Source organism: Mus caroli, unplaced genomic scaffold (assembly GCF_978045245.1).
Source record: "Mus caroli unplaced genomic scaffold, Mus_caroli_1 scaffold_14, whole genome shotgun sequence".
NCBI lineage: Eukaryota > Metazoa > Chordata > Mammalia > Rodentia > Muridae > Mus > Mus caroli.
The window spans coordinates 23,222,999-23,245,162 of record NW_028227269.1 but is presented as its reverse complement, the minus strand read 5'-3'; the positions used below and the strand labels follow the sequence as shown (position 1 = coordinate 23,245,162).

Below are 22,164 nucleotides of genomic sequence, written 5' to 3'. Positions count from 1 at the left end.
ATCTATGGCAGCAAAGCAAAGTTTACTTCAGTGCTTTGGTCACTTGTTAATCTAAGCTACTTCTTCAGCTCCTGCTGACCAGACCCCATAGATCCCTCACAGGAATGGCCAAGTAGAGTCTTTGCTTCCTTGTGAATCTTTACAGCCCAGCCCTCCATTGTCACTCTGCTCTCCACATTCTTCTTCATAGCTCCCACAGAGTCACCCACTGAGCTCGCCACTCAATAGCTTTCCTAGCCAAAGTCCCAAAGTTCTAGTCAGTCTATCGCAGCACTGTCTCTCAATCCTGGTATCAATTTCTGTCATACTTAGGGTTACTAATGCTATGATGAAACACCATAACAAAAGCAATTTGGGGAGGAAAGAGCTTATTTAGCTTATACTTTCACATCCATAGTCCATTACTGAAGAGACTTGGGATAGGAACTTATGCAGGGCATGAACGTAGAGGCAGAGACCATGAAGGGTTGTTGCTTACTGATTTGCTCCTTGTGGCTTCCACAGCCTACTTATAGAACCCACAACCACCACCCCAGGGGTAGCACAAACCACAGTGAGCTGGACCCTCACTCATCAATCACTAATTAAGGAAATGCTCTTCAGGCTTGCCCATAGCCTGATCTCATTGAGGCATCTCTCAATTACAGTTCCCTCCTCTCCAATGACTCTAGCCTGTGTCAAGTTGACATAAAATTAGCCAACACATTCTTTCTTACTATAACTTGAGAGAGTGGCTCATTTTATTTTTAACTTTGTTTTGATCAGAGATAAAACATTTTATTCAAAAAGACATTGTTGGTTAAAGAATCTGCCTAACTCGTAGCATTTTTTTAAGGTGGGAAGAGTGTGGGCTTGTAGCATACAACAAAGCAGCCCGAGGCTCCTGTCCATCTGGCCAGGAGTTGGGCTGTGCTGGTACGCACTACAACCGGTAGAATCAGAAGCTTCGGATTCATGGGTCAAGGCTTCCAGCCTAGCTTGCTATCACCAGCTGGGGCACTACAGTGTCCTGGAAGCATGAGCAGGTGCCTGCCCTTATGTCAGGGATCCTACACCTGCTTTAAGACCCTGGGGTCTTCTGTTTCTGTGGCTGGCCTTTCCTCCCCAGATTTCCCACCATGAGAGAATCTACAAGGACGCTGGTCATCCTGAATTAGTGCTCACCTTAATAATCACATATCTCCAGCCAAAACATTTCTTCCAACTACCATCACCCTACAAGCTAACAGAGGTGAGGATTCTAATGTGTGAATTTAGATAAACCCATTTCAGCCCCAGATTACCAGGGCCTTTCCAGCCATCTCTAGCTGCTCAGAGCCTACCCTGAGCTAAGGATGCTGCTTCCTGCAATTCTACAATCCCCAATAAGTTCTTCACTGCCATCTCTCTGTCCACCTAGGAACTGAACTCCCAGGCAAGAATTAGATCTAAGCTCATCCTGCTCCAGCACTTCCTGGCCTCCAGTCTTCCTCCAGATGCCTCACCTAATTCCCCTGAATACCCCTACATATGTAAACTTCTGGGCTACACCTCCCTCCCACTGGCCAGTTCATCTCACATCATCACCCTTCTGGCTGGTGCAAGAGCAGTATTCTTTCATCAACAGCGTGGATAACAGAGGGAATGGAATTATCTTCACACCAAGCCCTCCTGTCATGGAGAAAGACTGTTTTCTCCACCAGCTGGTGATGAACAAGTGGAGAGGAATTTACTCATCCTGAGGACCAGACATTGTCTCCATAGATTTGATAATGGGCTTAGCAATTCTGAGCTGTTCTTGGGAGTTATTTGTCAAGGAGGGAAGAGCTGTAGCTGGACGGGGGGGGGGGGGTAAGATCCTCCCAACTTGCACTCATTTCTGCTCATCTTCTCACTCTTACTCTGGGCTGTGCAAACCTTCATACTAACCCTGAGATTGTCTTTCAAGTGGCAAAGCATATGCCTGAAGTCTTCCTGCTATTCCAGAAAAGGCAAGATGCTAACGCTCTCCAGCCTCTTCCATCCCAGTGGAAGCACTGTGCTCTGCTGCTCTGTCCCTTTGAACTTCAATGGCCCAGAGGTCAAGGGTTCCCTTGGGCTCCTTCACTGGACATGGCAAACAACTGTTTTAATGCCAAAGTCCAGAGGATTTTGCTCCAACCCAATCTTAAAGTGGCCAATTTTTACCTGCTGACTGCTCATTTTACCTCTTGACCCCTCATGACAAAGAACACATGATACAAGGAACAAACAATTACGGAGTTCATGGGTGTCTAATGGCAGGTGTGCCTCTGCAAAAGAAAGAGGAAAATTTTTAAAAAAAGAAAAAGAAAGAAAGAAAGAAAGGGAAGGGAAGAAGAGAAGAGAAGAGAAGAGAAGAGAAGAGAAGAGAAGAAAAGAAAAGAAAAGAAAAGAAAAGAAAAGAAAAGAAAAGAAAAGAAAAGAAAAGAAAAGAAAAGAAAATGTGAGAAGAACTAGCAATAGGAGGTAGGCCAGGTGCCTGTCCAGGCATAGAGCCATGGAGAAGAAGCCAAGGTGGTTGAATGTTGTTCTAATCTGTGTGTGGCGCTGCCAGCTGAGGACATACCTGCTAGTTTTGCTGCCCTTTGAGCTGCATGCTTCTTCTCACATCTCACTTTCTTCCCCTGTGAGGTAAGACATGTATCCCCATGCAGATAAATGCTTCAATGATCCCCTGGGAGTTGTTGATGTGTTCCCTTCTCCCACTGGGAGTTGGAGCCACATGCCAGGTGAGTTCACACACTCCCCACTTGCATAAAAGCACTAGAACACAGAAATCAATTTCTAGTGACCTTGATTTGTTTTGGCCCTGGCTTTCTTTCTAATTCCATCTTCTCAGGCTTTCCCTCTCTCCTCCTCCTCCACCCACAGACTATGCTCTGGGGAGCTGAAATTACATGAAAAGCTTGGGCCAGAGATGCCAGTAGCATTTAAAATGTATATAGGAGCCCACTATGCAATGCCATCCAATAGAATATACCATAGAGAAGAAAAGATGCAAGCAGGACAACACAGACTTATTTGAAATTCAAAAACATCAGACTTACTCTTAGCTCTGAGAACCACCCCCTCCCCATTCATCTCTGTCATAAAGAGAGCTATTTTAGAGGTCATTGTGCGGAAGAACATTGCTTTAATCTTTTCTACACCCAAGGAAACCATAAATATATCTTCTGCTGGGAGGGGACAAGAAAAGCAATGATGTTGCCTCTTTTCTTTACAGAAAAAAAAAAAAAGAGGCAGCTTTTTATTTTTATGTAAAAGAGTTGTCAAGACACTTATATTTTTCCTAGCATTAAAAGTTATTTTTTTATTCCACTTAATTGTTCATTGAGATTTCAAAACCAAATCTGCCTCCTTGCCAAATATCTTTGTAATATGTACATTTCCCACTGGCTTATTATAATAGGGTTTCTCATAGGATTCAGCCACCCGGCATCTGCTTTGTTATGATATTATAACAATAATTAACATTTCGCACTTTTACTGTATAGCCAGCCTTTGATCCATATTTTAACAAAAATGTAATAACAATGCTCTTTCACACAGCATCCTTCATCCCAGAGCTTCAAAGTCGTTGGCAGCATCATATTATAACCAGAGAGAGTTGCATTCAATCCTGAAACCCTCCCGACACCCCATGGGGTCCAGAAACAGCAGGCAGCTTCCCTAGGGGAAAGGGGGGGGGAGAAAGGTCAGTGAACTGCAGTTGAATGGATGATGACAAAGCCTGGATAGAAAGGGTCAGCATTCTGGATTGGGGATCAAGAGCTTCAGTAGTATATGTGTTTAAAGTAAAGAGAAACAAGAGTCAATAAGCTTCCTGAGATGGGGATTTGGACAAATATCAAAAGTCAAGCACCCTCCCTGCAATAAATCCTTGGGGAGAAATCTGGCTCCATGCAAGGCATTTCTTTCACAGATGCTGCCGATCACCTACTTTCTGCTTGGTCCATTTCCCTGAGACAGGGCCCAGTCAGAGGCTCCTTAAGCTCCAAAAATGATGGTCCCTCTCCCTCCCAAGGGCAGCTGACAACCACCAGGAGGCACTGTTTGTACTCAGGCCAAGAGTAATCTTTCTTCAGAGAACAGTGGCCTCACCACTCCTGCTTCCTCCAGTGGGCCCTAACCCCCTAACTTTCAGGCTTCTTTACTGAGAACTTCTTAACTTCCACAGGGTTAAACTCTTTCTGAGGCTAATTCATTGTGATGACAAACAAGAGAGGCCAGGGGTCACTCTCAAAGCCAGAAAAGATAAGTGGAACTGTTACAGGGACATGAACTGTCTGTCTCTATTCCTCTAATGCCTGGTTAATGCAGAACACTTTGTCTTCTCTTAGCTTCACTCTGATTTACAAAATCTCAGGCAGATGTAACGATGGAACTGCCAGGGTATACAAGATGGAACCAGTATGTTTACTGCAGTGAAGAAATTCAGAAGGTGCCTGATGCAAACAGAAACAAGGGCTGAAGAATGAACAGGAAGGACAAGCGGGTTCAGCATGAAGGAAGTACCTCCGCAGCCAAGGTTTCAAGTAGCCACTCCTGTTCCATGATGTGTGCTGAGACACCAAATGTGGCAACAGCCTTATGAGGCCATGTTGTCACGTGTGTTATATGTTCATAGAAAAAGGAACTGAAGTCTGCAGGTTTAAGATTTCCTAGGATAAGGATAAGGAAAGGGGACATTGGTGTGCTTTGAGTTGCACCAGAGCTATGGGTTCAAATAGCTTCCAGTGACATGCATGCAAACTCCAAAATGATTCAGATATGATTGAGGGGAAAAGAAGAGAGAGGAGTAGGAATTGGAGGAGGTAATTTTATACGGGTAAACTGGGAGAGAGAGAGAGAGAGAGAGAGAGAGAGAGAGAGAGAGAGAGGAAGAAGGAGGAGGAGGAGGAGAGGAAGAAGAATGGGCTTCACAGGAAGAGTGTGGCAAATGGCATCTTACATTCCATCTACTGTCTAGCTCTCTCTGTATCTATGCATTGTCATGATGCCAATCCCATGAGGCCACACTACTGTCCCCTATTACAGGAACACAGTTCCAAGCTAGCTTAACTAAGAGCCATGACCAGAGGAGACATAGAAGTATGAAAACATCTCTTGTGCCCTCCCATAAGAGAAGAACAAAAGGAGAATATCCGTTTGTCTGAATTGATTCTGGTAAAGTAGAAGTCTGTGTCCACTCCTGCCAATTCCTCCAAGGGCCCCTAACTCACACACCAGGGACTTTTCACCAATTTTTCACCTCTACTGAAATAAGGACAAACATCATCAGGGTACAAGTAATTAAATAAAGAACATTGCAAGCTGGTCTATAAAGCAAACATTCAAAATTTTAAAACCAATTTAGCCTATCTCTGCACTCCACCATGTGTCTCAGTAGGTCTCTCTTTCAGTAGATTTTCATTTCATGTGCAAATAACAGTCACAGAGTCTGGCTGAGAAGCCAAAAAGAACATCCCTTACAACAGAGAGCACAGTGAAAAGGTGTCTGGCTGTCCTCCCAAGCCTGGAGACTGAGAAACCCATGTCATTGTGAGCTTCCAAAGTCACTGTTCCAGTTTTATTCCTGTTGCTGCAAAAACACCATGGCCAAAAGCAACTTACAGGAGGAAAGGGTTTACCCTGCTTCTATGTCAAGGAGGTCACATTCCATCACTGAGGGACATGAGAGCAGGAACTCAAGCCAAAACTCGAAGCAAAAGAAAAAGAAAAGAAAGAAAGGAAGGAAGGAAGGAAGGAAGGAAGGAAGGAAGGAAGGAAGGAAGAGAAAGAAAGAAAGAAAGAAAGAAAGAAAGAAAGAAAGAAAGAAAGAAAGAAAGAAAGAAAGAAAGAAAGAAAGAAAGAAAGAAAGAAAATCATGAAAGAATGCTGTTTGCTGGCTCACTCCCAGCTTAACTAGCTTTTAATACAGTCCAAGACCACCTTCCTAGGGAATGGTGCCACCCATAGCAGGCTGAGCCTTCTTGTATCCATATCAATCAAGACAGTCTCCCCAACAAACATGTCCACAGTCTGTTCTATGAGGTCCCTTCCTCTCAGAGGCTGTACTGAGTTGACAGATATAATACGCCCCCCCCCCCGTCCTCTCTGCTCAACAAACAAAAGTCCGTAGCATCGAAAATCTCAAGTTCTTTCTCTTTTGTAAGTTGGGACAGGAGGCTAAAAAGTGTTGAAAATATGCTAACTTACACCCTGGCGCCAACAGGGAAGGTTGAGCTGAGTCTGTTTTATTAGCAAAAAGCATGCTTTTCATTTGCCTAAAAATGATTCCAATGTTGCCGGTCCCCATGGGGTGAGTCTTCAGCTCTCACCCTCCTCAGCCCCATGGCCTGCCTTCAGATACTTTTTTTAACAGAGGGCTTTTAAATACCATTGTCTTTCTAGAAAAGGGGTTAATCTAATGAACAATGCTTGATCTAAAAAGCTTTACCATAAAAGCAACGGAGGGAATTGAGGATTGTCTAAATAAGAACCACATGCTCTCGGCACAGCTATGCGGAGAAGGCCAGTCCTAGAACACATTGGTGATTAATTCAGTCAGAGGAAAATAAAACCTGCCACAAAGCCGCATGTTGGAATGTAGGTGGTGTCCTGGAACACGGAGTCCTGAGCCTTCAAACATCGGAGGGAGCTTCCTGCATTTGCCGCTCAGATACTCACCCAGCTCCTTCCAAAAGGTGTGAAGATTCGTCTCCCAAACACACACCAGGGAGACTGGCTACATATGCAGCTGGCAGTGCCTTCCCTGGAGCCTTCCAGGGCTGAGCCCTGTCTTCCTGGCTGGATAAGTGAAATGAATGCATGCAGAGAGTACTCAAAACACTCGCCGTGTTTCCCTGGCTGCTCAAAAAAAAAAAAAATCCTATGGGGAAATGCAAGCACGTTCATGATTCTCTCAACTTCCTGTGGGTGTCAGAGAGCAAATGCTAGCCAGCAAGGAAAACGAAATAAAATAAAAGACAAGGAACAAAATGATAAAACAAAATCATCTGAGGTTCAACCCTCCCTGAGTATCTTCAGGAGCTTAATAGTGCTGGGTAAATGGAGACATTTTCTTTAGTAATATATCCACTGGCACATTGTCCATGCTCCTGTAAATAGTAACTAAACTGTAACATGAGCCGGTAACCAATCCTAAGAGATTCATTGTGTCACACACACACACACACACACACACACACACACACACACACACACCATGAACATGAAAGTGGGGTTATTGTCGTGGTTAGGGTTTTGTGAACAGACACCATGACCAAAGCAAGTCTTATAAGGACAACATTTAATTGGGGCTGGCTTACAGGTTCAGAGTTTCAGTCCATTACTATCAAGGTGGGAGCATGGCAGTGTCCAGGCAGGCATGGTGCAGGAGAAGCTGAGAGTTCTACATCTTGTTTGGAAGTCAAATAGAAGAAGACTGGCTCCCAGGCAACTAGGACTAGGGGTCTTCAAGCCCATGCCCACAGTGATACACCTACTCCAACAAGGCCACACTCTGACAAGACCACACCTTCTAATAGTGTCACTCCCTGGACTGAGCATATACAAACCATCACAGTTAGTTAGGGAAGAGGAAAGAGTCATTGGGAGTGAGAGAGGACAATGAAAAGAGCATAAATCAAAGCTCATTATAAACACCCATGAAAAATGTCACAATAAAACCCAGTATAATGTCTAGTTAGTAAGACATGCTAATAAAGCTTTAAAAGAAACTGAAAATACATACATACATACATACATACATACATACATACATACATAAAACAAAATAGCAAAATAAAAGCAAGCTGTTGCCTAGCTGTTTGGACAGGAAGTAACCCAGCTGGAGAACCAGGATTATCCTTTGGCCCCTGGTAATGGCTCTAAAGAAAACTTCATTTGTGGTTGTGACCCCAAGCCTGGAACACTGTTGCTCATTCAGATAAAACTTCACTAAAATTCGTTAAAAGTAAAATGTTGGAACAAGGTCCAAACTGATTGTATAGTACAGGAAGCTCTACTTCAAGTTGTTATCTGTAAACAACATGGGAATTTGGTATTTTTCTTACTTTCCAGTGTCCGCTTGTGTTGTCTAGACAGTGCCTGTGGCTTTGTCCCAGGAAACAACAGTTCCAGCAAAGCCCAAGTTAGCTAGGGGACACCCCATATTCGGCAGCTGATATCTGAGTGGTTAACTACATGGCTTAATTTGGGGATGGGAAAGCTCCTGCCATACCTCCTCAGAAGGTAGCAGACTCAAAGAAGAGCATAGTGTGGCAGAGGAAGAGGAGGAAAAGGAGGAGGAGAGGAAAGAGTTGGAGGGGGAGGGGGAGGGGGAGGACCTACCAGCTCTCCAACATAGGACCTGTTAATAAGAAACACTGTGCAGTGTGCGAGGAAGGAACCTTGAGATACTATTTTGTAGAATGATATGGCTCCCTAATCTGATTCATAACCCTGGGGAGGCTGGGGGAATACAGCTTCTGATTTGAGCCATAATGAACTGGTAAACGATGCGGCTTCTGGCTGTATAATGAACGGCTGCATTAATTCTCCAGCTCTGATTTTAAGCCTCAACATAGGCCCTGAAGTGACAGGATAGTTATCTCAGCAACAATTAATATTCTGAAAATGCTGTTTAGAAATAGCCTCATTGCTCATTCTATTACCATCAGAAAAAGTTTTGTTCCTCGGGCATCTTTATAACCTCATAAAAATGTGGGAAATGAAATATATATACATATACATATATATATATGTGTGTGTTTATCTATCAATTACTATATTATATGTGTATATATATATACATATATATATAGGGAGAGAGAGAGAGAAGTTTCTATTTACAATAAGTTCCAGTTTCATTTTAATTTCTGATCTCCATCTTGAAAATCACATTGAAAGTAAGAAGACATTTCTATATTATTTTCTGGCTTGGTAAAAATGCCTTGGCTGTGATAAAGAGATTAGGTGTTTTGTCACCTGGTAGACCCTTATCTGTTAATTTGCCCGGAAGATTATCTCCCCCCACATAGCACATTTTCCTCCCCGCAGTAAGAAAAACTGCTTTCAGGTTTAATTTGAGAGTTGAGAGACAGCTGCCGAAGATGCAATTGAACTTAGGCATGGTGAGGATTTATCACACTGTTGGCCAAGCTTACAGAGTTAGTGTAGACAGGGCTCACGGGGTTCTTAGAATTTGATATAACTGCTGTAGAAAGACACCCTGACCAGTTCAAGGGGCTGCCTCAGAAGCAGGTGGACTGCGGCCATGTGGGGTAATTATTCCCTATTAGATAGAAGGGGTTTCTGTCACTTCCCGAGTATAGTTGCATTATGTTAAGACTCACCCCTCTGACTCACAGCACTGGGAACATGGAACCTGAAGAGGCCACCTCCTGTAGACAGGCAGTAACCCCAGAGGAGCAGTGGGACACCAACCCACCTATAAAACTTTCCCCCCAAATGTTATCCTGTCTACAAGAAATGCAGGGACAGGGGATGGAGCAAAGACTGAGGGAACAGCCAACTTGAGACCCATCCCATGAGCGAGCACTAATCCTTGACACTATTAATGATACTCTGTTATGCTTATAGACATGGATCTAGATGGCTGTCCTCTGAGAGGCTCCACCCAGAAACTGACTTAGACAGATGCAGACACCCACAACAAAACAGTGGTAGAAGCTTGGGGAGTCTGATGGAAGAATAGGGGGAAGAGTTGTGCCCCCAAAGAGGATCAGAACTCCACAGAAAGACCAACAGAGTCAACTAACCTGGACCCTTGGGACTCTCAGAGACTGACCCACCAACAAAAGACCATATACAGGTTGGACCTAGGCTTCGCAGCACATATGTAGCAGATGTGCAGCTTGGTGGGTCCTGAACAACTAGATCAGAGGCTATCCCAAGAGCTGTTGCCTATTCATGGGATATGTTCTAGCTGGGCTTCCTTGCCTGGCCTCAGTGGGAGAAGATGCACCTAGCCTCGCAGAGATTTAATGTGCCAGGGTGAGGGGATACCCAGGGGGTGGGGACCCACCTGCTCAGAGGAGAGGGAGAGAGGGGGTGGAGGAAAGGATTATGGGAAGGTGTTAGAAGTTAGCTCATGAATTGAGCCCCACTTTCTGCTTCCAAACTCTTGGCAGGATCCTGTTTTAGAAGCCTTGCCAGTCTTCAGGTCCCCAGGCTGAAAATAATGGCCTTGGCTATTCACTACACTCTGTCTGCCCACCTCTGTGCACCTCTCACAAGATGCACTCTCTGCTGACCTACCTTCTCTCTAGAAAGATCCCACCACAGCCCTGGAGACTCTTACCAGGACACCCAAGGACATTGTCCAGGACAGTATATGCTACAATGATTGGAGACCACTCAAAATCTGCTTTCCAGTGACATGAGCAAAGACAGCATTGTCCTCATTAGCAAATGTGACAAAAATGATCCTTACACTTAAAATCAACTTCAAGGTCTGTCATGATATCCAAGTTATTGCTGCTCATTCTAAGGTGAAAAGTCTCTCGTTTGGTAATAATCTTGGGAGACAGTGTGTCTTCCACAGAGCCATGCATAGAAGCAGCATGGAATCTTTGAAGTTAGAGTCCCTGTGAGCTCTGGACAAATGGCGAATGAGCTTTGTCTTGAGTCAGCTGGTTTGGCACAGTGGTTGTTCTGTGTTACAAATTCTGAATTTTGCATTTAATTAATTGACTCTGGCAATTGACATGATTCTTATTTCTTTAAAAAAATCTTAAACAAACAAACAAACAAAAACTTCATTTGATAAATGTCCTTGAAGTGCCACTCAAAGCACAGATGTGATCACATGATCTGACTACAATGCCAGCCTATGGGGAACTGCTTTAGAATGTACAAACCAATACAACACAATATTGACTAGGAAATTCTCATCAGATACACACAGTATGCCTGGTCAGAGAGCTGCACCTGGGTCCTATAAACCATGAAACATGAAACCGCTTAACATTAATAAGCAAATAAAGCAAAATCCACCCAGCTTATAAGATAAGCACAAAGGTAAGCAGAGATAAAGCATGTGTTTCCTCCTGCACAAATGCTGAGCTGAACAGGCGCTAAGGCCTACTCTTCTTTCCTTGATGAACGGTCGAGTTACAGGAAAGGAAAATAGACTAGAATATGATGCCTTCGGCAACCAACTTCAGGTACCATCTGTATATACTCCTGGCACTATTAATTTGCAATTAACAAGGGCCTTATGCTTTATCCCCTGCAACTCCCTGTCTTAAAGTGTGAGGGAGGGAGCTGAGCGGCGGGGAACAGGCAGGTGGTGGCAAGCCTGCTCAACAACACATGATACTGAATCACTGGTCTGTGAGCTGCTCTCACCAGCTAATAAAAGGTCATTTGTTGATGGGAAATGGAAGTTTCCGTTATGCCGAAACAACTCTTCAAAGTGTGGTAGAGTATTGTAGAGGTAAGTGATACACGGCACCACACAGGCTGAGCTATATCACACACAAACCTGATGAAAGTCTAGGCGTGTATCTAAACTCCTCCCCTTACAGGTCTGTGGATGCCAGAGAGGGATGACTGAAGCTCTAAACTCAGTCACCCTGGCTTCTGAGCTTCTCTGCCATTGGACCAACTGCTTGACCTCCCTCGGGGTCTATTTCTCCATGCACCCAGTCATATGAATCATGAAGAGTCTACCACAGAGATGAAGCAAACTTGTGAGCTACTGCTGCCACTCACATCGAGAACCCTATCTGATGGCCTCCAAGTGTACTTTGTTTTAAAAAAAAAACACTCCAGTCACTTGAGAAGGGCACCCATGGCATTCCTGCCCCTTTAACTGAAAAAGAAATGGGTGCCAAGTAGCCTCCTGACACTGCTTGGTAAGCCTAGAGCTGTGAACACTGTGCAAATCTAGGCTTGTCCACAGAATCAAGCTCTTAAGGTCAAATTCCTTCACCAGAGTGTCAAAAGGATATAGGGAATTCCTAAATTTCAGCCAAATTTATCAGGTTTCTAAAAAAAAAAATATATATATATATATATATATATATATATATATATATATATAAATTTGGAATAGGACTTATTTTGTTTAAATTTATTTTTCATTTACATATATACATATACATATTTTGTGTGTGTGTGTGTGTGTGGTATATGTGTGTGTAAGAGTGTGGAAGGCAAAGGTTGATGTGGGGCATCTTCCTTAATGATGGTCTACTTTAGTTTTGAGGTAGAATGGCGCTTATCCACTGAGCCAGGTTGACTGACCACTTCCTCAGGGCTGGAATTAAAGGTGTAATCCAGGCCTGTTCTAGGGATCTAATGTGGGTCCTCATGGCTTCTTGGCAAGCATTTTATCAACTAAGTCATCTTCAAGATCCTAGGCTAACACATGCTAAGAGAAATCTATGCTGAACCTAGCTGATCTGTGACCTAGAAGTGGAGAATGGATAAAAAACGATCTTTTTTTTTCCTTGAACATTTGCTCATAAGTGTAGCATCAGATGCCTGGGGGAGTTGACTGAGTGTGATATAAAGCAAGACAATTCATAGAGTCTAGAAAAATCATAGCCAACTGTGAATTTCAAGAAAACAGAGATCCCTTCAATGTAAGCCCAGAGCTGAGGACATAGCTCAGTGGTGGAGTACTTGTTTAGCACATGCAAGGTTCTGAGAACCATCCGCAATACAGAAGAAAAATAAAGTCATTTGTGCTAGGTTCTGGAGAAGCTGCGAAGCCTCTTGCTCTGGGTGTAGCTGGAGCTTAGTAGTGGAGTGCTTCTGCAGCATGAACTGAGCTCCATGTCCAACCCTCACCACTGTGCTGGTTTGGATAATAGTCCCCATTGGCTCATATATGTGCATGCTTAGTCCCCAGTTGCTGAACTGATTGAGAAGGATTAGACGGTATGGTCTTGTTGGAACATCCATCTCATTGGCAAGGTGGGCTTTGAGTTTAAAATCCCATACCAGGGCAAGTGGCTTTCTACCTGTTGCCTGTGGGTCAGGATGTAAAGCTTTCAGCCACTTCTCCAGCACCATGCCTACATGTGGGCACCTTCCCTGCCATAATGATAATGAACTAGCCCTCTGAAACTGCAAGAAAGCCCCATTTAAATATTTTATTTTGTAAGAGTTGCCTTGGTCATGGTGTCTCTTCACAGCAATAAAAACCCTAAATAAGGAACTCGAGAGAGAGAAAGAGAGAGAGACAGAGACAGAGAGAGAGACAGAGACAGAGACAGAGACAGAGACAGAGACAGAGACAGAGAGAGATTGAGAATGAGATCAGTTAATTTTCAATGGGAGGAGAGGCCCTTGGTCCTGTGAAGGTTCTATGCCCCGGTATAGGGGAATGCCAGGGCCAGGAAGCAGGAGTGGGTGGGTTGGTGAGCAGGGGGAGTGGGGAGGAGATAGGGTATTTTTGGAGGGGAAACCAGGAAAGGGGATAACATTTGAAATGTAAATAAAGAAAATATCTAATAAAAATTTAAAATTAAAAACAAAAAACAAAGAACATACACAACAAGAAAAACAACAACAAAAGAAGGGCCTTCTGCACATCCCTTAATCCTACCACTTCCAAAAAGAGCATTTCATGGTTGGAAGAAACCAGGGCAGAATTCCCTGGAACATCCAACTGTTTGCTCCTGGGCCAAGACTTAGAGACATGACTCATCCCAAGTGAACGAGGCCATATTCTGTGGGCAAATGTCTCCACACCCCAGATGTCAGTCAATTTCTGCTTAACGACCTGAGACTCTGTGCACTGGCAGACATCATTGCAAAAGCTTCCAGTTTTGTGACAGTCGTGAGAAAGACAGGGAAGGCAATGAGGGATGCTGTGGGTTTCACACTCATGGGGATCCCACATAGCTTATGAGTTTCTAGGACTTACATGCTGATCTTTGATCAGAAAGTTTGCATTCACTTAGTGAAGGATTTTATGTTTTACAAAGAGGTCAGGAGAATTCAAAATGTGTTTATTTATCATCTGCTCTATAAGAAGATTTGAGAAATAAAAATTGGGGGTATAAAGAAAGGAGACAAAAAAAAAACAAAAAAAAACAAAAAAACAAAAAAACAAAAAAAAAAAAACAAACAAACAAAAAAAAACTCAGTAAAACAATCCTTGAACCAGAAAGGCTAAATAATAGGGCAGAAGAACTGACTGCAGGCAACAGAAGTGAGTTTTGAAAACGGATGTAAAGCTAATTATTTTTCCTGGGATAATTCTGCCATAGATTTTGCTGGTGATGTTTTGGTATTGGATAAGTTCATGCAATAATTCCACAGTGAAAGTGTGAAGCTCAATGTAAATCTCCATGGCTTTGGGATGGTTATTCCAACTGTACAGGGGTTTATTGAGATGCATAGTCTTTGGATCTGGTTAATTTGGGTACGTGGTGTTCCTTATTTGCAAGTCTTTTTTTATAATAAGGTTTATAATAAAGAAATAAAATTATTCTTTCTACCAAAGTTTCATTTTTTTGTGAGAATCTATTATAGCAAACATTATACACTCTCAAGTAAGGGGTAAATGAAACTTGAAAGCTTTCCCCAGAAGAGTAAAGGAAGAACCCGTTAACTGTCACCAGAAAGAGTTGAAGAGTGTCAAGGAGAGCATCATACAAATAAGGCCTCTACTACTTGATGTCTTTAAAATTTATTCGTACTAACTCATGATTGCAAGCATACAGCATGTTCAGATAAAATGTTAGATGACTCGGGGGTTAGGAACAAAGAGCCTCCCTCAACAAAGATATACTGAAATGCCTGTCTCCAGGGCCTATGATTTGTCTTCATTTGGAAATAATGTCCACAGAGGGGTACAGTTAAAATGAACTATTTAGAGTGGATCTTAATAGAAGATAGCCTGTATCTTTGTATCAGTCAGGTTTATCTAGAGAATCAGAACCCATGAAATTAAGCTATAGTCAATGGGATTTATTAGATTGCTTATGCAACATGGTCTAGGCAGGCCAACAATAGCTGTCTTCATACTAGAAAAGCTGAGAACCCAGTAGCTGTTCAGTACACAAGGTCAGATGCCTAAGCATGCCCAACCTGAAACTGAAAGTCTAGAGGATTTGGGGGCAGCCACTGGTCTTCAGTCCACATTGGAAGGCAATGAGACAAAGAAGAGAGCTTTTCTCTCAGACTCCCTTTCATCTGGGATGCTATCTGAAGGGCCACCTATACTCAAGATGGGTCCTTCCACTTCAGATAACCTGGTCAATCAAATAAATACCTCCCAGGTGTACCCAGAAGCTTATCTCTTCCAGATCCCATCAATTTGACAACCAAGATTATTGATCACAGTCCTCATGGAAGGGAAATCTGAACACCGGGTGAAAGCTGTACAGGGGGATGCTGGTGAATGAGGCAGGAAAACCTCATGAAGATGAAGGCAGAGAATGAGGTGGTGTTCTACAGTCAACCACCACCAGACATAGCCAACAAATCAGCAGAAGCTAGGAGACTGATGTGTAATGGGGTTACCAATGGGGTCTTTAGAAAGAACCTTAGCAGCTCTTGACTTCTGACTTCAAGCTCCATCCTGTTGCATTAGTGACCCAATTTGTGGCCCTTTCTGTGACAGAACTAGCCAACTAACACAAGAGGTTTGCATTTTGGAAGCCCATCCCGCTATGAGTGAAGCACATACAATGTGCTCCAAAATGGTATGAGGAGAGTCATGGAGGTCTCCCCAAGACTTCTGCATATCTAATGGGCTTACTATCTCTACTATCTCTACTACTGCACTTTTTAGTCCTAATTTTCCCCTTTGGTTATGGATTCTAACTCTACATTTTGTTTTTGCAGATTGCAACCAAATTATTGTGTAAAAAAAAATCTGTCTCATTTCATCTATGGTGCCTATATTTTTCTTTAATTTCTTTAACAAATTGATTAACGGTCCTTTAGTCTTCATACATTCTTTCTGACAACTGATTATTTAAATCTTGATTTTTGATTCCTTCTCCTGTTTTTGGTTTTGGTAGTAGTGGTGGGGGTGGTATGTGTGTCCGTGTCTGTTTCTCTCTCTCTCTCTCTCTCTCTCTCTCTCTCTCTCTCTCTCTCTCTCTCTCTCTCTCTCTCTCTGTGTGTGTGTGTGTGTGTGTGTGTGTGTGTGTGTGTGTGTGTGTACCTAGAAACTGGTTCTTATGTACAATGATACTCCACAGAGGACTGAATGAAATCCCTTCCTAGTGAGGTAGTGTGTTGCTCCAGTGGATGATCAAACACAAGCCGAGCAAGCCTTGCTTGGCAAAGTCTATTTCAGTCATGGCTCAAGTCCTAAGATATATCCCTTAAACCTGACCCCATGACCATCTTTTCTCAGACATTATACAAACATACAAACATCTGGGCAAATTATCCAAAGTCTTATCTACAAATAACGACAATATCATCTACTTTGTATGTCTATGGTAAATTTTATTGAACAGAAAGATTTGCTTAAGCACAAGAAACCAATATATGTCTATTCCTTTGTCTTTTAAGTACCAATTTCTCCAAAATATAAACATCAACCTTCTGCCATCTTAAGCTTTCATATTTATGACCCTAGAGTCTATTATGATTATGCTTTTAGTGGCCAACATGTATTAGCATTACCTTCAGGAAGACCTAAGAACATACCCCAGGATGTTCCTCAATTTCTGAAATGAAAGACTCATAACACCTGCCTTGGGATAGGGCTATAAGAACACATGGAAAGCACCTCCATAGTGCCCAGAACAGGCCCTCTCTACCCAATCTAAAAAAAAAAAAAAAAAAAAAAAAAAAAAAAGCAGACACTACCACTAAGTCAAACATTCTGGATCTCTCTGCAGTCCCACAGGCTGCTATGAATTCAGACTTAAGTCCATATATCCCAGCACTATCATATTGTGACTGCAAGAACCTCAGCTCTCAGCTGGCCTCAAAGTATTGAGAAACAACTGTGACTAGACAAAGCTGTCTCCTAAAAACTCTACCAAAGGAGTAACATCATTCCATAATTTCAATTGAAAAAAAAAAGTGAGCTACATACAGGATGAAAGGAGGACATTTGCGCCCCCCCCCACCACCACCACCACTTACCTGACTCAGGCATTCACTCAGACATCTGCCTCTACTGTTGACTTCTGGAAAATGGGACTGAGCATCATGGGCTAGAGGGAGATATTCTTTGATCTTGGACTGATGTTGATATAAACAATCTCTGCAAAGGAATAGCAAGTATCCCCTTGAAGAGGCTGCATTCACAATGTGCTTTGAGTTTGATGTAAATGAAACTAAATCGTGGTTGTTTTCTTGTTGTTGTTCTATTTGTTTTTTGTTTTGTTTTTTTTTTTTCATCAAGATACGGGGCCAAATCATTATTTCAGAATATTAGCAAGTTTTGAATTAGCTCTGAAAGACACAAATCAAAAGGTCTGAGATCCAACAGCTTAGCAATTACCAAGCGACTAGTTTACACTTAATTTTAGGGAATCAAAAATATAAATTAGACCCAATTCCAAGACTGTCCTAAAGAGTTAGGACAGCAATAATGTATAAAGATGCTAGTAGTCACCAGAGGACTACTTGACTGGGTGCTTCTCTCCCTCTTTCCTGTCACCCTGGGGAGCATGTGTGGATGTGACTCACCATCTTGTCTTCCATGGTAGGTACTTGAGCCCAGGGAATAAGTGACCACTGAGGACAAAGGACCTCAGATAGCTTGTGGAGCAGACAGAAGGAGCTATAAACTTGAACATTTTACAGCTGGACCACATCGTCTTGAAGAGACTCTTCGAAAGATTTTGTTTTGAATATGTGTATATGCATGAAGGGGAAATCCCACATGATTAAAGGTGCCTGTGGAAGCCAGAAAAGGCCACCGAATCCTATGGAGCTGGATTTATAGGTGATTGTAAGCCACCCAGACTGGAGGCTAGGGGTGGAACCCTTGTCCTCCACAAGAGCAGTATACATTAACCTCTGGGCCATCTCAAACTGAGTCTTGACAGCTATGCCAACTGTTGCTTCAGTTTGGGGTCACTTTTCATTTCAGCTTTGGGGCCAGATTCTCTGACCACCCCTGCTGCCATCAACATGGCCTTGCGACTTAAAAAAGTCACATTTACCAGGAGGATGGTTGGTGAATAGGAACCCTTAGTTTACCTCAGGATTCTGTCACGTGCACACCCTACACACACAGCCATGCAAGATCAACCCAAAATATTCAGGACCAATTTGATTGAGAAAGCTCACCTACTACCAGCTCACAGAGCCCACTTCCCTAGCTCTTGGGATCTAGTATGGTGCCCCTACACTCCAGCTTCCCCTTCACCATGTCAGTGAGGAATTATTTGGGGAAGAGGGAAAAAAAAACACTCTTCTCAACTCCCGTCAGAACATTAACATTTTTGGAAGAGTTTCGTCCTTTTTAAGACTTGGAGTGAGTGAGAAGCTTTTAGAAAAGCTAAAAATATCTGTTAAACAAGAAGAGAACACCCGCCAGCCCACTGTTCCTTCTGAGCAAAAGGCTCGCCAACCTGGGTGTGAAGTCCTCTGCTGGGACTCAAGGACCTTGAGGGAGAGGTGTCAGCTGTTCAACAGCTTAGGAACAAAGATAAAGGGAGGTGAAGTTGGAGGTAAAGATAACAGAAAGCCAGGAGTGGCTGCCACATCACATACGCTATGGCCTATGAAATTCACCCTATGTGAATTCCTCCTGCTATAACCAAGAAAGCCAAGACAAGAACCGACTGAGACACTTGTCCAGAGTCACTACACAGAGAACTGCACCCAGGGGAAGGATGACCAGGCTACGCTCCGCTGTGGGTCTCACCATCATACTGGGGTATCCACGGCCCTCAGAGTATTTAGTAGAAGGAGGGGAAGAAGTAGTCCTAGATCATGGCTCTGATCTCAGGCAACCTGAATGGACCCACAGTCAAAAATCTGACTTCCAGGGATCACAAGGGCAGATACTTTCAAACACTTGAGGTCTTCCTCTGGCCTCAGCATGGCTACCCATAGGCATGGGCAGCCTTGAATATGCACATATATGAACATGCAATATACATGCACACACACACAGACACTCACACACTTTCACAGCCATGCCCTAAAATGATGTTTTATCATTTATCTGTCCATCCTCTAGTCTAACCATCATATCCAACTATCCTTTCAACTCTAAGTATTAGCAGAAGCCTAGGAGCACCTGAATGACTACCCAGCATTGCTCCAAGGTGACAGAAACATTTGGAAATGGTGCTTTGGGTCTGGGAAAATAGCAAAACAGAGAGGTAAGAGGAAAAGTCATTGAATTCAGCAACAGCCCATGTGCCCTTACTGACAGAGCTTACCACATTTAAGTTCCTCATGACAGACTGGTTCATGACCCATTCACCAAGCATACAGAGAGAGAAAGAGAGAGAGAGAGAGAGAGAGAGAGAGAGAGAGAGAGAGCGCTTAATCCCTGTATCATTGGCTACCACTGGTTTTCTAAGAAGCTTAACGGGGCATGCTCTGACTTCAACAATGACCCACTAATAGCTTTACATTTCTCCACAGTATTACAAGCTCCTATCTCCTAATGAAATCAAGAAATCAAGGAGACAGCAGACAGCAGGCGAGTGAGCAAACACGGAGCAGAGCCAAGGACACCCTGGGACTCTCTGAGCTACAAATAGTCACCTGCAAGCATTGATCAAACCTTAACTTCCACCTAGGAAAACTGAGTTGCTTCTCTCTGGGTGAAGCAAACTTCTTTCCCACTGTACTTGAAAAAGCATGACATGCCCAATATAGCTGTGATCTTGTCGAGGTTGATCATGTTCTCCTCTATAGGGAGGGTGACTGTCAGCTTATAGCATCTGATGTCCAGGTCCTTCCCAAGAGTGTTCCTATGACCAGTCCTCCAAGAGAGAGTTTCAATGTTAGTTAATGCTAGATTTGCCTTGATTGTATGTGGCTTTTATTTCATGTCTGTCCCTCTAGGTTACACTTTGGCACTTAAGTTCTGGATATTGAGGCATTTGTGTTTTCCCAATTTCCTTAGCCATGTGACACATCTGGTGAGGGCTGCTGGCCACCGCCTTTTGCTTAAACTCCCTGGGTAGCTGCTTGCTACTTTGAAAGTAAACAACAACGGTTTGTAATATGGCCCTATCTACTTCCCCTGTCCAGTTCCCCTTTCACCCCAGCTGCATGTATACTGTCCACTTCCATCAGCATGAGACCTGGCTAACTGACACTCGCTTCTGCCCCTACACCAGGGCAGCTCCCTGTGTTGTCTCCCAGCCCACTGACCCTTTCTCCCACACTCACCCTTTCACCATTCTCAACATCCATAGCTTCTCATTGGCTTTATCTTCTATATTGGACATCCAAGTGAACCCATAGACCTATAGACAGATAAGATATAGATACAGATTTGGGCTCCAATATAGATAGTGATTAAAACCTTAATAGCCCTTAGTGAGTCCCTTTTGTAAAATTTGGCTAGAAAAGAAAATGGGACGAGGAGCCAAGGGCCAAGTCTCAAATGTTCCAAAAATTGACAGAATAAAAAAAAATAGCTGTCTGAAAAATGAACCATCAAAGAGTGTGGACACACTCTCATCCTCAGAGCTTGTCACTGTGTTATTTCATAGGGCAAAGGGACTTTGTAAACTCATTGAAATTAGGGATGCTGAGACATGCATGGTAGCATAATCCTAAAGCCCTGGCAACATGGGAGTTGAGTCTGAGGCAGGAGGATCCCAGGTTCAAGTTCTCTGTGGGTTACAGAGTAAGTTCAAGGCCAGCTGGGCAACTAAATAAAGAACTTGCCTTGAAATAAAAATAGAAGCTGGTGGCTGGGGATACAGGCCAGTGGTGAGGTGCTTGCTGAGCACTGATGAGGCCCTGGGTTCAATATCCAGTTCTATAAAATAAATAATAAGTAAATGAAATTCAGGGTAAGGATATGGAGATATATATGGGCTTCTATGTGGGGCTCAAAATAACGGCACTACTCTGAAATCTCCTGAAATGTGAGCCAAGATAAACCCACCGCTCCCAAGTTGCTTCATTTAATAGTCTGGTCATAATGGCATAAAAGTAATATAGTCAGGGTGAGCAGAAAATAATGACAGAGGCAACATGGAGACTTGAGTGTCATAAACAGAATGACAACAAGGTGAACAGAAGCAGCAGTGAGAGGGGAGAGATGTTGGTTGCGTCTATATGGAGCCCTGATATGAGGATGGACAGTCCTACAGAATTAACACCTATAGCACACTCAGGCTACTCTGGGACAGTGTCAAACACTTTAAACTTATTTTTTAAAATAACAGTATTTTTAAAGTCAATATAAAACATGGCCATCAGCTGTATAAAATTTGTTAGGATTTCTTATGCTTTGGAGACTCCCTTTATTTAGATGTTGAACCATATTCAATTCCCCTCATCCTGCATAGCTGATCATATGCTTCTTGAGGGTAGGGTACCATTTTCGCTGCCTCCTCGACTTAATGAACTATTTTACAAGCTGGAAAATGTGATTAGTTTATTTATATTTAAGCAAAATGTGTCACAAAAACTCACTAACTTACTCCCAGAAGTTTTGCATCATTGATGACAGATGGGGGAGAGAGGGTCAGCAACTTAATCTGATTTTATCCATCATAAATATTCAAATCATGTATATTTGTTCCATAAAACAGTTGTTTAAATGGCTTTAATTTATTTTCAATTTTATTGTCTCAACTGTATTGTGCAAGGCAATTGTTGAAATAGTTTGGTAACATCTGATAAATGTCTCTCTCTCTCTCTCTCTCTCTCTCTCTCTCTCTCTCTCTCTCTCTCTCTGTGTGTGTGTGTGTGTGTGTGTGTGTGTGTGTGTGTGTGTGTGTGTGTGTATGTATGTATGTATGTGTGTCCATCCTTCTCAACTAAACCTCCTGGAGTATCAATACTTTCCTAGCTTAGTTTCTGCTGCTGTGATTAAACACTGACCAAAGGCAAGTTGGAAGAAAAAGGATTTCTTTCATCTTACAGCTTCTAGTCTTCTATGATGGGACATTGTGGCAAGAATTCCAGGCAGGACCCTATAGGCAGGAACTGAAGCAGAGGTGACAGAGGAAGGCTGCTTAGTAGCTTGCTTCCCCTTGCTTGTTCAGCTTGCTTTCTTATACAATCCAGGACCCTGGG

At 43.0% G+C, this 22,164-nt stretch overlaps 1 long non-coding RNA gene across 1 annotated transcript in view; it reads right to left on the bottom strand.

The window, feature by feature from the left end:
• LOC115032797 (uncharacterized) overlaps nucleotides 1-20,360 on the bottom strand; it is a 76,455-nt gene extending 56,095 nt beyond the window's left edge. The window contains exons 1-2 of the long non-coding RNA XR_003838435.2: nucleotides 20,299-20,360; nucleotides 17,077-17,197 (exon numbers count right to left, since the gene is read on the bottom strand). This is a non-coding gene — a long non-coding RNA (uncharacterized LOC115032797). The remainder of the gene's footprint in view (nucleotides 1-17,076; nucleotides 17,198-20,298) is intronic.
• Nucleotides 20,361-22,164: the final 1,804 nt, after the last annotated feature.